The following is a 13,446-nucleotide window of genomic DNA, read 5'->3' on the forward strand; positions in this document are numbered from 1 at the left end:
ATGTGAGGTGTGTGTGCAGTGTTTATTATTAACAGTAAATGTTAAAATACCAGGTTACCACCTTAGCGTTATCTTTGCCACAGCATCACCTCCAACAACTAACCTGCTTAGTCCTTTACAGGATCTTACTTACCCGTCTGTACCCATAGCTGCTGTGGGAACGTAGATCCTTCCCCTGCTGTGCTTATGTGCAACCATAGGCATCTCACACTGTATTCAGTCACCGAATAGTAGCTATGCATCACATAATCCCTCCCCCTTCTACCTTTTATTTCATTTGATTTCTGTATTAATCAGCTTTGCTGCAGAAGCAAACAACCCTCAGATCTTGGTGGCGTATATCAGCATTACATTATATGTAGACTTCGGGCTGCCTTTGCAGAGTGGTTCTATTCCACATTTTAAAAAATATTTTATTCATTTATTTTTAGAGAGAGAGGGGAAGGGAGGAAGAAGAAGAGGGAGAGAAGCATCGATTGTTTGCCTCTTGTGCCCCCTGACCAGGGACGGAACCCGCAACCCAGGGATGTGCCCTGACTGGGAATCAAACTGGTGACCTTTTGCTTTGTGGGGCAATGTCCAACCAACTGAGCCAGACCGGTCAGGGCTCCACATGTTTTTTTTCTGAGACCCAGACTTACGGAGCAGCCTTTATCTGGACCTGCCGTTTGCATAATATTGAGGACTCAAGCCTGGCTGAAATTTGTGATACCTCTGAAAGCTTCTGCTCAGGTGTGGAGTGTGCTTCATGACCTCCAAAGCATGTGACGTGGCTAGGTTCAAAGTTAGTAAGGCATGGGGGGAAATACTCTTCACACTGGAGGTGTAGCCAAGTTATAAATCAGTGCGCGGGGACGTATAAACCTCTTCCAAGGATGGGGTGATAAATAGTGAACAATAGTATAATCTACCACAATCTGTCCTTTTGATCAAAACTATTAACTTGTTCTCCCTTCTGCATACAAAATGCATTTTCTCAGTCTCAGGCTTAAAACCTAGAACCTCATTAGAATTTCTACCTTTATACATGTAGACTTTCTTGATCCAAAACCCAGTTACCTTAAACCTTCCCTCTCTACAACATGCAGAGAATATCCACAGTAACCGTGCCTGTTAAGAAAGGAGCAGGGTGGGGGCACCCAGCGATCACGGGTCCCTGGCCCTCGTGGACATCCTGCTGCGTCAGTGCAACGAGGGCTCGTTCTCTTGGCATCAGGGGGTGTTCCTGGACGAGGCCCTGGGTTTGCTCCTGTGTGTGGCTCCCAGTGTGTTATGTTCCGTGGCTCGTGGCCGTGCCCTCCATGGGGTGTTTCCTACAATATATCATCCTTTTCCATGTTTGAAAAGAGTGTTGGAGGATATTCCCTTGCCTGGGGAATGAGGTGAAGGGTTGAGCAGCTTTCCTGGCCTGCCTCTTGCCAGTAGAAATCGGGGGCCAAGGATGATCTGCCAAAGAAGAGTGGCAGACCCTTAAGTTTGGGGTAGTTTTGGAAGTTGTCTTTTGTCTTTATCTGATGTGAGTCAGATCCACTTGCTAATAATTATATTCTCAGCTCTCTGGGGTGTGCATTTTTCTCTAGACTTGTATTCAGTTATCTCGAGCTTATAGGGCTTCTGTGGGACCACAGCCTTAGTCTTTTCCTGTGGGGAATCCCCCTTCAAGTCATTTTTGTTTCACCGGAAAGGGCTCAGTGGGTGAAAGGAAAAACATTTGTTTCCTTTGCTCACTACTCACTGAGTACTTCCGTACTACAAGTGTGTGGGGGTTTTCCACACCAGACAATTCTCTGTTGGCACAGACTGACTGGGTGTCCTACACTTTAACTGAGGTCTGATGTGACCCAGAGTTAGCTCAGACACCACAGGGTCAGAGCTCCGTCCTGTGAGCCTGCCCCTCTCCTGCTCAGATGTCACTCTCAAGTCCGGTCTTGGTATTTACCAGGTTTTCTGGTTTTTTACACATAACAGTTTTAGTTATCACTGTGATATGTGGCTTACCATTTCTCCAATCTCCAATAACAGTTTCTTTGCTGTGTGCCAGCTGGCTCCAAAGCTTATAGCACAAAAATTTTTTATCGTTGGAGGTGGTGGTTGTTAAGATTGCCCTCCACTTAGGTACCAATTTCTGCGGTGTTCAGCTTTGCTGTGTAATTGCTTGTGAGTTTCAGTGGCTTCTTAAAATAGGAAAGTTGTATTTCCTAATAACTTTATGTTGCAGACTGTGGGTCAGCCCTATAGAAACAGCCTATGGCTCCCTCCCCTTCAGAACCGTGGGTGAAGGACCTTCTAGGAAGTAGGCCAATCTCTTGACAAAGTACCGAAGCAAGAAAGACCGGCCCGAATTAAGATCGCTGCTTCAAGTTTTTGCTCAGATGTGATGAACAGCAGTATATCACATCTGTTCACATTCTGTCGACCAGAACATATCACAAGAGTGATCCCAAAATTGAAAACCTAGGGATGTCCGTTCTTTCCCTGTGAGATATTCACAAGTCACGTGTTTACATATGGATATACGGTCTGTCCAGAAAAAGTCCAGCCATTGTTAATACAATGAGAACGGTTTGCGTTACATCGATTCAACCTGGCAGCCAAGGAGAGTGGACTGGAATGCACATGCGTGAGCAATGACGACTTCACTGTACTAGTCAGTGGGGGCAGTAGACGCAGCTGAGTGAGCGTGTGTACTGTGTGGCCCTCACATTCAAAATGACTGAGCTACTAGAGCGATGAATCTGCATCAAAATTTGTGTTAAGCTTAGACATTCCTCTGCAGAAACTATTCGGATGATTCAGAAGGCCGCAGCTTTGGGCAACTGGTGATTGGCAGCTTCATCACAACAACATGGCTGCTCATGCATCACGTCTAGTGCAGAGGTTTTTGGCGGAACATCCAATCACCCAGGTGACTCAGCCCCTCTACAGCCCAGATTTGGCACCCTGCGACTTCTGGCTTTTCCCAAAACGAAAATCACCTTTGAAAGGGAAGAGATTTCAGACAGGCAAGAGATTCAGGAAAATAAAACAGGGCAGCTGATGGTAATTGGGAGAACTGTGTTAAGTCCCCAGGTTCCTACTTTGAAGGACACTGAGGTGTCATTGTCCTGTGTTCAGTGTTTCTTGTATCATATCTTCTCCATATCTTGTAAATCATATCTTGTAAATGTCTCTATTTTTCATAGTGTGTGGCTGGATACTTTCTGGGCAGACCGCACAGACACACATACATATATTCATTACCTTGCAAGGAAGTGGTAGGGGAATGAATGATGTCAAATAATAATGCAGTCTCCACAACTTTCTCACATAGTTTTGGATAATGCATAAAAAAATCAGAGTATATCCTTTTTAAAATTTAAGGGTATATTACGTTAAAGTACATATTAATAGGCCTATATATCTGCACCTATGAGAGAGATATATACTTGAAGGAATTGCTTATGTGTTTTGGGGCCTGGCAAACCTGAAATTTGTAAGGCAAATTGTTACAGTGACGAGGCAGAATTGTTTCCTCTTTGGGAAACTTCAGTTTTTGCTCTTAAAGTCTTCAAGTGATTGGATGAGTCCTACTCACTTTATCAAGGATAATCTCCTTTATTTAAAGTCATCTGATTTTAGATGTTAACCATATCTACAAAATGTCTTCATAGCAACATCTGACTCATGTTTGACGAAAAAACTGGGCTCCATAGCTGAGCTAAGTTGACATAAAATTTACCATCTTGTATTGTAGCGTTATTTTGCAGATAGGAGCTGTGAATACAGAGAGTACTCTCTAATAAGTCTCATGGTGAGGCAGGAAATTCGCTTGATCACAGCTACTAAACTAGGTGTGCTCTGGCTGCAGATAACTAAGCACCTAAAACAAGGGCTGGCAAACTATGACCCACTGCCTGTTTTTATAGATGTAACCGTATTGGAACATAGAGCCTCGCTTATTTTTTATATTTTTTGTTTATGGCTGTTTTCATTCTACAGTGGCAGAGTAGCTAAAATAGAGATCACATGACCTGCAAATCCTAAAATAGTTACTTATCGAACCCTTTTCAGAAAATGTTTGCCAGCCCTTAAGGAATACATGGAGAAGGCACTTGTGGTTCTTACTCTGTCATGGTCCTGGCTTAGTGTTTTCATTTAAATGTGAATGTATACTCATTAAACATTACAATAGCAGTGTTTTCTTGTTTAAAGCCGTAAATTTTATTAGATTCACAAAAATTAATTTCTCCATTTTTTTATTGTGTAGCTATTAGATTTTCTTTTAGTCACATGGTGAGTTCTGTTTTGGTGGATAAAATATATATAAATATTATTAATTTTTAAATGAATACTTGTATATCTTTGGGGCTGAAGAGAGTACTTTTTTTATAAAATTTTATCAGCTTTCAGTTATTACAACTACAGATTTCAATGTATGTACCTATTGTCCTTTGAGGCAGTAAAAAATATATTTCTTTATTAGATGATGAGTAAAATATGTAAACTTATTTCTCAATTTGATTGCTCTTGTATGTCTATAAAATTGAATTGGACTATAAAATGTGTTTGTTTTCAAACCGAAGAGCAGATTGCCCGTTTAGTTAGTGGAGGGAGTCTAGGCTGTGGATTCAGACAGTCCTACGTTTTAATTTAGTGGCTTAAAACAACAGCTGTTTTATTTGGTGCTAACTTCACGGGTTAGCAGTTTGGTCTGGGCTCTGCTGTAGGTTGTTCCTCTGGTCTCGTTTGAGGTCACTCCCATGTCCCTGTAATCTGGTAGCTCCTCTAGGGTTGAGTGGTCTAAGGTGGCCACACTGTTACATCTGGCACTTTCTGCTCGCTGGCGCAGCCTGGTGGCCGGGCTCTTTCTCTTTCAAGATCTCTAATGTCTAGTGAGCTAGCTTGTTCACACTGTGCAAGCACCGGCCCAGGAGGATGCTCACACCTATCCTCAGAAGTCCTACAGGGTCACTGCTGTATTCTCTTTGTCAAAGTAAGTTACAAGGCCAGCCCAGATTTAACAGATGAGGAAGTAAGTGCCGCCTTGTGGTAGCGTGTGGCAGAGTCACGCTGCAAAGTGATGGGCTCACAGGAGTGAAAGGGATTAATAGCAGCTGTGCCGTCCACCTCCCTAACTCCGTTTCTTTATGCCCATTGGAAAGTGGAAGTAGCAGTATGACTTGAAGAGTTCTTACAGCTTAACAATTATGTACATGAAGCATTTCTTAATTCTGAAATGGAAATCTAATTTTAATTTCTGTTTGTTATATACCTAAATATCATAAGAGTATGAATTTTTTCTTGTTACTAATTTGGCCCTGTAGTTTTAACATACTAAGACTCACTGGAAGGAAATGTGTAAAAGAGCTGTGTGGGGAGAGTCTTCCATTGTGCACACCTATGCTCCACTTAATACATATAAAGAAGCGCAGCCACTAACTTTTAATGTCTTTGCAGGAACATACACTTTCCTATAACCCTCTGTTTTTACACACATATCTTTATATTTTCCATTTAAAAATGTAAAAATAATTGGCTTGTAGTGTAAGGTTTGTTATCAGTTTAATTCTTGAGGAGTCTTTTGAGTTCTAGCAAACATATTTTTGTTCAGCTAGGTTTTTTTTTTCAAAGCCAAGAAAAAATAGAAAGTCAAAGGAACAAAAATATCTCTTACTTTTTTATTGTGGTCAAATCCCATCCAAGGCTCTTTTATAAGCGTATCTGTTTTTGCTTTGTCAGGGACACGGAAGGCTTCCAAAATCTGTTCTGTATTGAGGGTGTGTGTGTGTGTGTGTGTGTGTGTCAGACATTGGCAAAAATGTTTGTTAAAATTCACAAGAAGTATTCTGTTCATTGGTGTATGATGTAGGGTGGGGTAGGAATGTAACAGACCCTCCTTCATTTTTACCTTTGTATTTTAAAAACGTTACTCCTGACATTTAGGCATTTTAAGAACTCTAACTTGAATACCTTTTTTTCTATAAAATATTCTAAGGACAAAACTTGTATTTATGTTTTCCCAAATAACTGATTGCTTAACATTGTAAAGGGGACGTTAAACAAAATCTGACTTACCCAGCCTGCGAGGGCTCTTCTTGCATGATACACGTTACTATTTGTTGTGTTTAAGACCCAGGTATATATTCACTTTGGAGTTTACTGCTTCTAGTGAGGAAGGTGAAATCAGTAATGTTACAGAAAAATGAGACATCACAATTGGAGAGACAATTTCCCGTCTATGTTTTCAGTACTCTTTTGGTGTCTAGACAGACCTAGGAAAGGGACAAACACCTGCCCTCGGGTGGGGGGGCAGTCTGGTATTTATGCAACAGACTGGAATAGAATCAGACTGGATGGTTAGGGAGTCTCATTAGAACAGTGCCTTCCGAGTCTTTGTGACTCTAGTTCTTTCTGAAGTTTTTTTTTTTTTTTAGATTTCATAGCTACCTTCTGTCCTGAAGATGTTAGATTTATTATTTAAATAATAATCATCATTATTACTATCTTTTTGTCCTTGACATTTTTATGTAGAGAAACACAATAAAGCAGGATGAAGCCTTTTACTGTTTTGGTCAGAAAGATGATCGATGCAATGTAATTTGCCCTTTCCTCTGTTCCATTGAGCCCTAACTACGTGTCTTCTGATCACAAAGTGGAGGGCTTGAGAGGATAAGAGGAGCAGATGGGGCAACATTAAAAAGGATAAGGAAAAAATAGGGAAAAGTCAAGGTTGGCGAGGAAGAAGCTGGTTGAACAGCTTTTATTTTCCTGGTTTACTTTCACATTTTTCTTTTTCTATTATGTAAGCTCAAATTTGCTGTTATATAAGAGGGAGGAATAAATAACCTTTGGACTAAATGGAATGGGGCAACTATTTCTAATTATCATCAATCCAGTGAACTGTTGAACAGTTCTTAATTGTGGAGCCTAATCTTCAAGGAATGTGTGTGCTTGGTGAGCTTTGCTTTCTGCTCTTTGCTCAGTTTTCAGTTGTGGTAGAGCTTGTCTCTTGTTTAATAATGGGCAGTGTTGATAATTGTAGGGTACTGTAGAGGCCTATTGTAATACTTTGTCTCAATTAGGTGTTTAAGGGATTTGCCTAAACGTACATGTTGTTTAGTTTTTATTTAGGATTTTTTTTCCCCTTGGAAAAAATTTTATTATTTTTCTGGAAGAAGCTTATCTTGAGGATGTAATTGTGAAATTCTTTTTTTTTTTGAGTGCTATTTTTCTTTTAAGGTCGATTTTTAAGTGTATTTCATTGCAAAGTTTGCTTGGGTTTTTAGGTCTGAGGAGAGTGATGGAGATTATGATATCTATTATGGTGAAATTAATTTTATAAATATTTCAAGGCAAGTTAAGATTTAGTAGTTATTGTTCAATGTAAATTTTTAAAAATATTTTATTTATTTTTAGAGGGGAAGAGAGGGAGAGAAACATCAATGTTTGGTTGCCTCTCACACGCCCCACACCACTGGGGACGCGGCCTGCAACCCAGGCATGTGCCCCGACTGGGAATTGAACCAGTGACCCTTTGGTGTTCACAGGTCAGTGCTCAATCCACTGAGCCACACTAGCCGGGGCTCAATGTAAATTTTTAGAAACAAAAAAAGAGTAGTATGTTGAGATGAATACTTTTTTAGACTTAATTCTAAAGTGGCCAAAAGAACCTTATGAAAAAAAAGCTGCCTTAGTTCCTGAAGAAGTACCTTTTGAAAAGTTTTTATGAGAAAACTGGGAAATCCCACAGTTCAGTGCCCACTTCTCCATGCCCTCATAGCGTTTTGTGATCCTTCGGACTCCTTACGTGTCAGCTGTACTGACCATCTTTCAAACTGCCAGCCTCCTCTCACTAGTTGTTCCCTCTGAAATGTAAATTTTCACCTGCTGGCTCTTGCTTTTTATTCAAATACAGTGACAAATATCACTCTCTTAGAACTTTCCAGGTTACCCAACCTAACAGTTTATCCCCAGTATTCCCACAACATCTTCCCTGGTCTCACCTGATAGTTTTTCTTAGTCTTTACTCTATCATTTCCCCATCAGAACACCGAATTCCATTAGAGGAGAGACCTTGATATGTTTATGGCCTTGATGGTGGTGATGGTTTCACTGGTATGTACTTATCCTCAAACTCATTGTATCAATATATGTACAGCTTTTTACATGTCCAACCATCTCAGTGAAGTTGTTGAAAAAAGAGACTGGCTGTCTTACTCATTGCTCCCCAGTGACAGCCAAGACATGTAGTGGGTGCTTCATAAAAGTTTGCACACGCAACTGTGTAAGTTTTCATTCATTCTTTTTTTTTTTCTTTCGATGTAAAGGGCGTCTCAGTTTATGGTGTTTAAATATTTTAAAGATATGTGCATTTTTATAGTAAAGACTTGTTTTCAGACCATTAGAAAAATGGAAATAGCTTGATTAGTGGGAAACAGCTTAATTAGTGCAAGGCACTGGACAAGAAATCCTAACAATAGGATTCTCTAATCATTCTGCCACTAACTCTAATTGCCTTACAGTGGACCAAGTTCCATAATCCCCTAGTGACTCAGTTCCTGCCTGTGTAGCCTGAGAAACGGTGTTAATGCTTTGCGAGGTAGTGGGGCAGCACTGTGTAGGGACTGCAGACCCTGTTAAGCAATTACTCCTTATCCCGCAAGGAAGACTACCGAAGGGTTTGCAGGGAGGCGGGACAGGTTGTGTGGAAGCGAGTGGTAGTGGTGGTATGATTGGGCTTCCATTTCGGACCAGTCACTCTGGCTGCTGTGTGGAGAACACCGGGCGAGGGGCTGGAAGGTGCGTATGTGGACAGAAACTTTAGTGGATTAGTGCAGTCATCCTGACGAGGGACGGTGCTGACTGGAAACAGAGTAGTGTTGGTGGGTGTGGCGCTGCGCAGGTGGATTTGAGTAATGGGGGGAGGGAGGATGACCAGGACTCAGGGGTAGCAGACCAAGAAGAGGAAAGACTGATTTCCAGGTTTCTGTCTTGGGCAACTAGGTGGATCGCGGCGTCATTTGCTCAGTTGGTGAAACTTGGAAAAGGATCAGATTTCAGGAGGAAGAACATGTTTTTGTTTGGGGACGTGGAGATGCTTTTAGGACACTGGAGACGAATTGCCAATGAAGTAATTGAGCACGTGGGCCTGGCGTTAGAGAAGCCCGGGTTGCACACGTACGCGAGTCCTTCGTATATAGATTGTTAACTGGCGTGCGTATGAAGTGCCTTGTCAGTCATCAAGGGCCCCACCTTGGGTCTGTAGTTTCATAATTTTTGGTGCTATTTCCAACTTGGCCATTTTCTACTCATCTCTTAGTAGGTGCTTTGGTCATTTTTTTCTATAAAACTTTCCTGATTTTCTCTCTTTTGAACTACTTCCTTCCCTTACATGTAATTATCGTGGTGCTGTCGCAGTGTATCATGTGCACATTTGCGTAGGTCTGTCTGTTCAAACCGTGAGCTCAGTTGGAGGAAGGTGGCTGGGTTGTTTTCCTGCCAGCTGCCTTAGGCCAGGTCTCGTGTCCGCTTTGTTTCCCGTGGTATGTCCACACGCAGCATGTGGCGTGGCACATACCAAATGACTGTGCATATATGAACGTTGAGGGAAGTAAAGTATTTATATCCCTTTACACATAGGTAGGTGTTCAGTAAATTTTTATATCTATTGAACAAATTTTCCAAGTGTCTGGCCGTTGTTTATTACTTATTAACATTATGTAAAAGACAAAAGTCTCTTGCTGCTTCTCTTTAGCTATATTAGGGGTCTTTTATCTTGGGGTTCACTCATGGACTTTATATTTGAGAGAGATCACTGAACGCCCTAAAAATAAATGTGGATTTGTCATAATACGTGTGCTCATACATAATTTTTAAAAGAGAGTCCATTGCTTTCATCAGCTTCTTGCCGGGGGCCCATGGTACCAAAGTTGCTAAGATCTGTGAGTCAGATACTTTTGTGTCAGCGTGATTCTGCTTGGTTTTAAACAAGTTTCCTGTGAAAGTTTCGCTGCCATCTTGTGTGTGTGTACGTATATACATATATATGCATACACACATATACATATACATATATATGTATTTTTGATACTGTATCAAAAGTTGCCTTTGGGCTAAAACTGGTCATCAAATCATTTTAGCTGTGATCTGTTGAGTCCATCCTTTAAACATAGCATTTTATATGTATTTGCATGTATTTTTAAAGTCTACTTGTTTATTTGCATCAATAAATCTCTTCTCAGGAGACCTAATCTAAATATTGAATAAATGAAGCAACTGTTGGACTCATTTAGGTTTAAAAAAAAAAATCTCGATTAGACCTTTGAACAGAAAAGATTGGAGGTTAATATACAAAATTTTTAATAATAGTCTTTTCTGCATGATGGAACTATAGGTCATCTCTTTTTATATATAAATTTAAATATATTGCAGCTTTTCTATACTGAACATGAATTACTTTTAAATTTTTTAAAACTTCCTTGTTTCTGAAAAAATTATGAATTTACAATTGATGTTAATATGAGTTGTCACCATTAAATTTTTTAAGTGATTTCCTTTATGTTGATTTAGAGTTTAAAGTTAACATCCAGTTAGGTCTCTACCTAGTGAAATCATTGCTTTATTTTAGAATGTGATATTTATTCTCTAGAAATATCTGTATTTTGACTCTTTTTTTAAGAAAGATTTTATTTATTTATTAGAGTGATGGGAAGGGAGGGAGAAAGAAAGGGAGAGAAACATTGATGTATGAGAGAAACATCAATTGGTTGCCTCTCGCATGATGCCAACTGGGAGCCCAGCCAGTTGGGGCCCAGGCCACAACCCAGGCAAGTGCTCTGCTTGGGAAGTGAACCAGCAGCCTTTCAGTTTACAGGCCCGTGCTCAGCTCACTTGAGCCACACCAACCAGGGCTGTATTTTGAGTCTTACCAAAGGTACTTTGGCTTGTGCATTCTGAGTTTGATGAATATCTCCTTTTCAAACCAATGCAATGCCCTAGTATACAAGTATATTCATTATATTATATGGTATACGTTAATGCTCCTTAAAAATCTTACTGCTTCTTTTCAGAATGCGTCCAGTAGCTACCGCGGGCTTGTCTTGTAAGTATATGATTGTGGACTCATGAAGACATGTTGAACTGTCAGTAGCTTCATTCTCATCCAGCGAGAATTGAGCCCATCCTGTGCTGCATTTCCTGCCGTATAAATGAGTCAGTGAAGGGCCTTGGTGATAAGCATGTAATGTGGTTTAACATTTTATACATCAACCAGATTTATTGGACCATGTATCAAAAGTGCATGAAATACACAGAAGGGGAGAGAATAATTCAGTAAATGATCCCTGATGAACATATAACTCAGCCTTAACAATTATTAACCTATGGCTAACCTTACTTCATGTATACCCTGACCTACTTGGTCGTGTTTAAAAATTGTTAATTCATATTAATTATGCTAGTGATACTGTGAGAGATTACATTTCTTTTGTTCCATTATTTTTTAAAAGATTTTATTCATTCATTCCCAGAGAGAGGGGACAGGGAGAAAGAAAGGGAGAGAACCTTCGATGTGCAAGAGAAACATCAATTGGTTGTCTCTCGCACACCCCCAGCTGGGCACCTGGCCTGCCACTCAGGCGTTCGTCCTGACTGGGAATTGAACCAGTGACCTTCGGTTCACAGGCTGGCGATCAGCCCACTGGGCCACACCAGCCAGGACTCATTATTTTTATTTTTAATTGTGGTAAAAACATACAGTTTACCATTTTAACCATTTTTAGTTGTACAGTTCAGTAGTGTTAACGACAACATGTTCATATCGTTGCACAGTTGACCAGGTTTTTTTCATCTTGCAAATCTGAAATGCGGTGCCCATTAAATGACAACTCACCATTTCCCTCTGACCCGAGCCCCTGGGAACCACCATTCTGCCTCTTGTTTCTATGAATTTGACAGTCAGATACATCATAGAAGTGGAGTCATACACTATTGGTGATTGTGGGACTGGTGTATTCCACTGTCCTCAAAATGCATTCATGTTGTATCATGTTGTAACAGGATTTCCTTCCTTTTCTGTAGCTCAGTACTATTCCATTGGGTGTGTATACCACATTTTTTTATCAGTTCATCCATCAATTGACACTTAGATCGCTTCCAGTTCTTGGTTATTGTGAATACGTTGCTGTGAACCTGAGTGACCTGTTTGAGACCTTGTTTTCAATTCTCTCAGATAGATTCCCCAAAGAGGGATTGCTGGATCATAGGATAATTCTATTTTCAACTCTCTGAGGAACTACCATCCTGTTTTTTATAGTAGTTGTACCATATTTTATTCCCACCAACAGTGCACAAGGATTCCAATTTTCCCCACATCCTTGGCAGCACTGTTTTCTGATTTTTTCTTTATAGTAGCCATCCTAATGAGTGTGAAGTGAAAACTCATTATGATTTTAATTTGTATTTTTCTAATAATTAATGATGTTAATCTTTTTATATGCTTGTTGGCATTTGGACGGTATCTTTGAAGAAATGTCTATTCAAGGCCTTTGTCCATTTTTAAATTGGGTTATTTGTTTCTTTGTTCAGTTGTTAGTTGTTTGTTATTCAGTTATTACTCACTTATATATTCTGCATACTAGCCCTTTATTAGAGATATTTCCTCCCATTATATAAATTGCCTTTTCACTGTGTTAATTACATCTTTTGATGTACAGAAAGTTTTTAGCTTGATGATGTTCCATGTGTCCATTTTATTTTTGCTTTTGGTTTTGGTGTTACATCTCAGAAATCACTGTCAAATCCAATGTCATGAAGTTTTTCCCTGTATTTTCTTTTAGGAGTTTTATAATTGGATCTTAAATTTAGGTCTTGCCCTGGCTGATGTGGCTCAGTGGGTTGAGTGCTGGCCTGCGAAGCAAAGGGTGGCTGGTTTGTTTCCTGGTCAGGGCACATGCCTGGGTTGCAGGCCAGGTCCCCAGTGTGGGGCACGTGAGAAGCAACAACACATTGATGATTCTCTTCCTCTCTTCCTTCCTTCCTTCCCCTCTCTCTAAAAATAAATAAATAAAATCTTGAAAATAAAATCAGTTTAAAAAAATAATAAATTTAGGTCTTTAGTCATTTTGAATTATTTTGTGTATGGTACAAGACAACTTCACTCTTTTGCATGTGAACATCCAGCTTCCCATCACCAAATGTTGAGGAGACTGTCCCTCCCCCATTGAGTGGCCTTAGCACTTCTGTTGAAGGTCATTTGACCATATCTATGAGGGTTTATCTTTGGGCTCTATTTCATTTCACAGGTCTGTGTAGCTTCTTTATGCCAGTGCCACACTGTTTTAATTACTATGCCTTTGTAAGATGTTTTGAAATCAAGAAGTGTGAGTCATTCAACTTTGCTTTTCTTTTTCTAGGGTATTTGGCTATTTGGATCCCCTTGAGATTCAATATGAATTTTAGGATGGATTT

General features: G+C 40.0%; 1 protein-coding gene across 5 annotated transcripts in view; it reads left to right on the forward strand.

Moving 5' to 3' along the window:
• The window catches only part of UACA (uveal autoantigen with coiled-coil domains and ankyrin repeats), a 92,289-nt gene that overhangs the window by 25,177 nt on the left and 53,666 nt on the right, over positions 1-13,446 (forward strand). The window contains exon 1 of one of the 5 annotated variants that reach the window (XM_045192659.3): positions 6,705-6,933. The exons of the other annotated variants lie outside the window; for them this stretch is intronic. The gene's annotated coding sequence lies outside the window, so the exon portion shown is untranslated. Of the gene's footprint in view, positions 1-6,704; positions 6,934-13,446 lie in introns of those variants that run through there. 5 annotated transcript variants of the gene reach the window in all.

The sequence above is a fragment of the Desmodus rotundus genome, chromosome 7, assembly GCF_022682495.2.
Source record: "Desmodus rotundus isolate HL8 chromosome 7, HLdesRot8A.1, whole genome shotgun sequence".
NCBI lineage: Eukaryota > Metazoa > Chordata > Mammalia > Chiroptera > Phyllostomidae > Desmodus > Desmodus rotundus.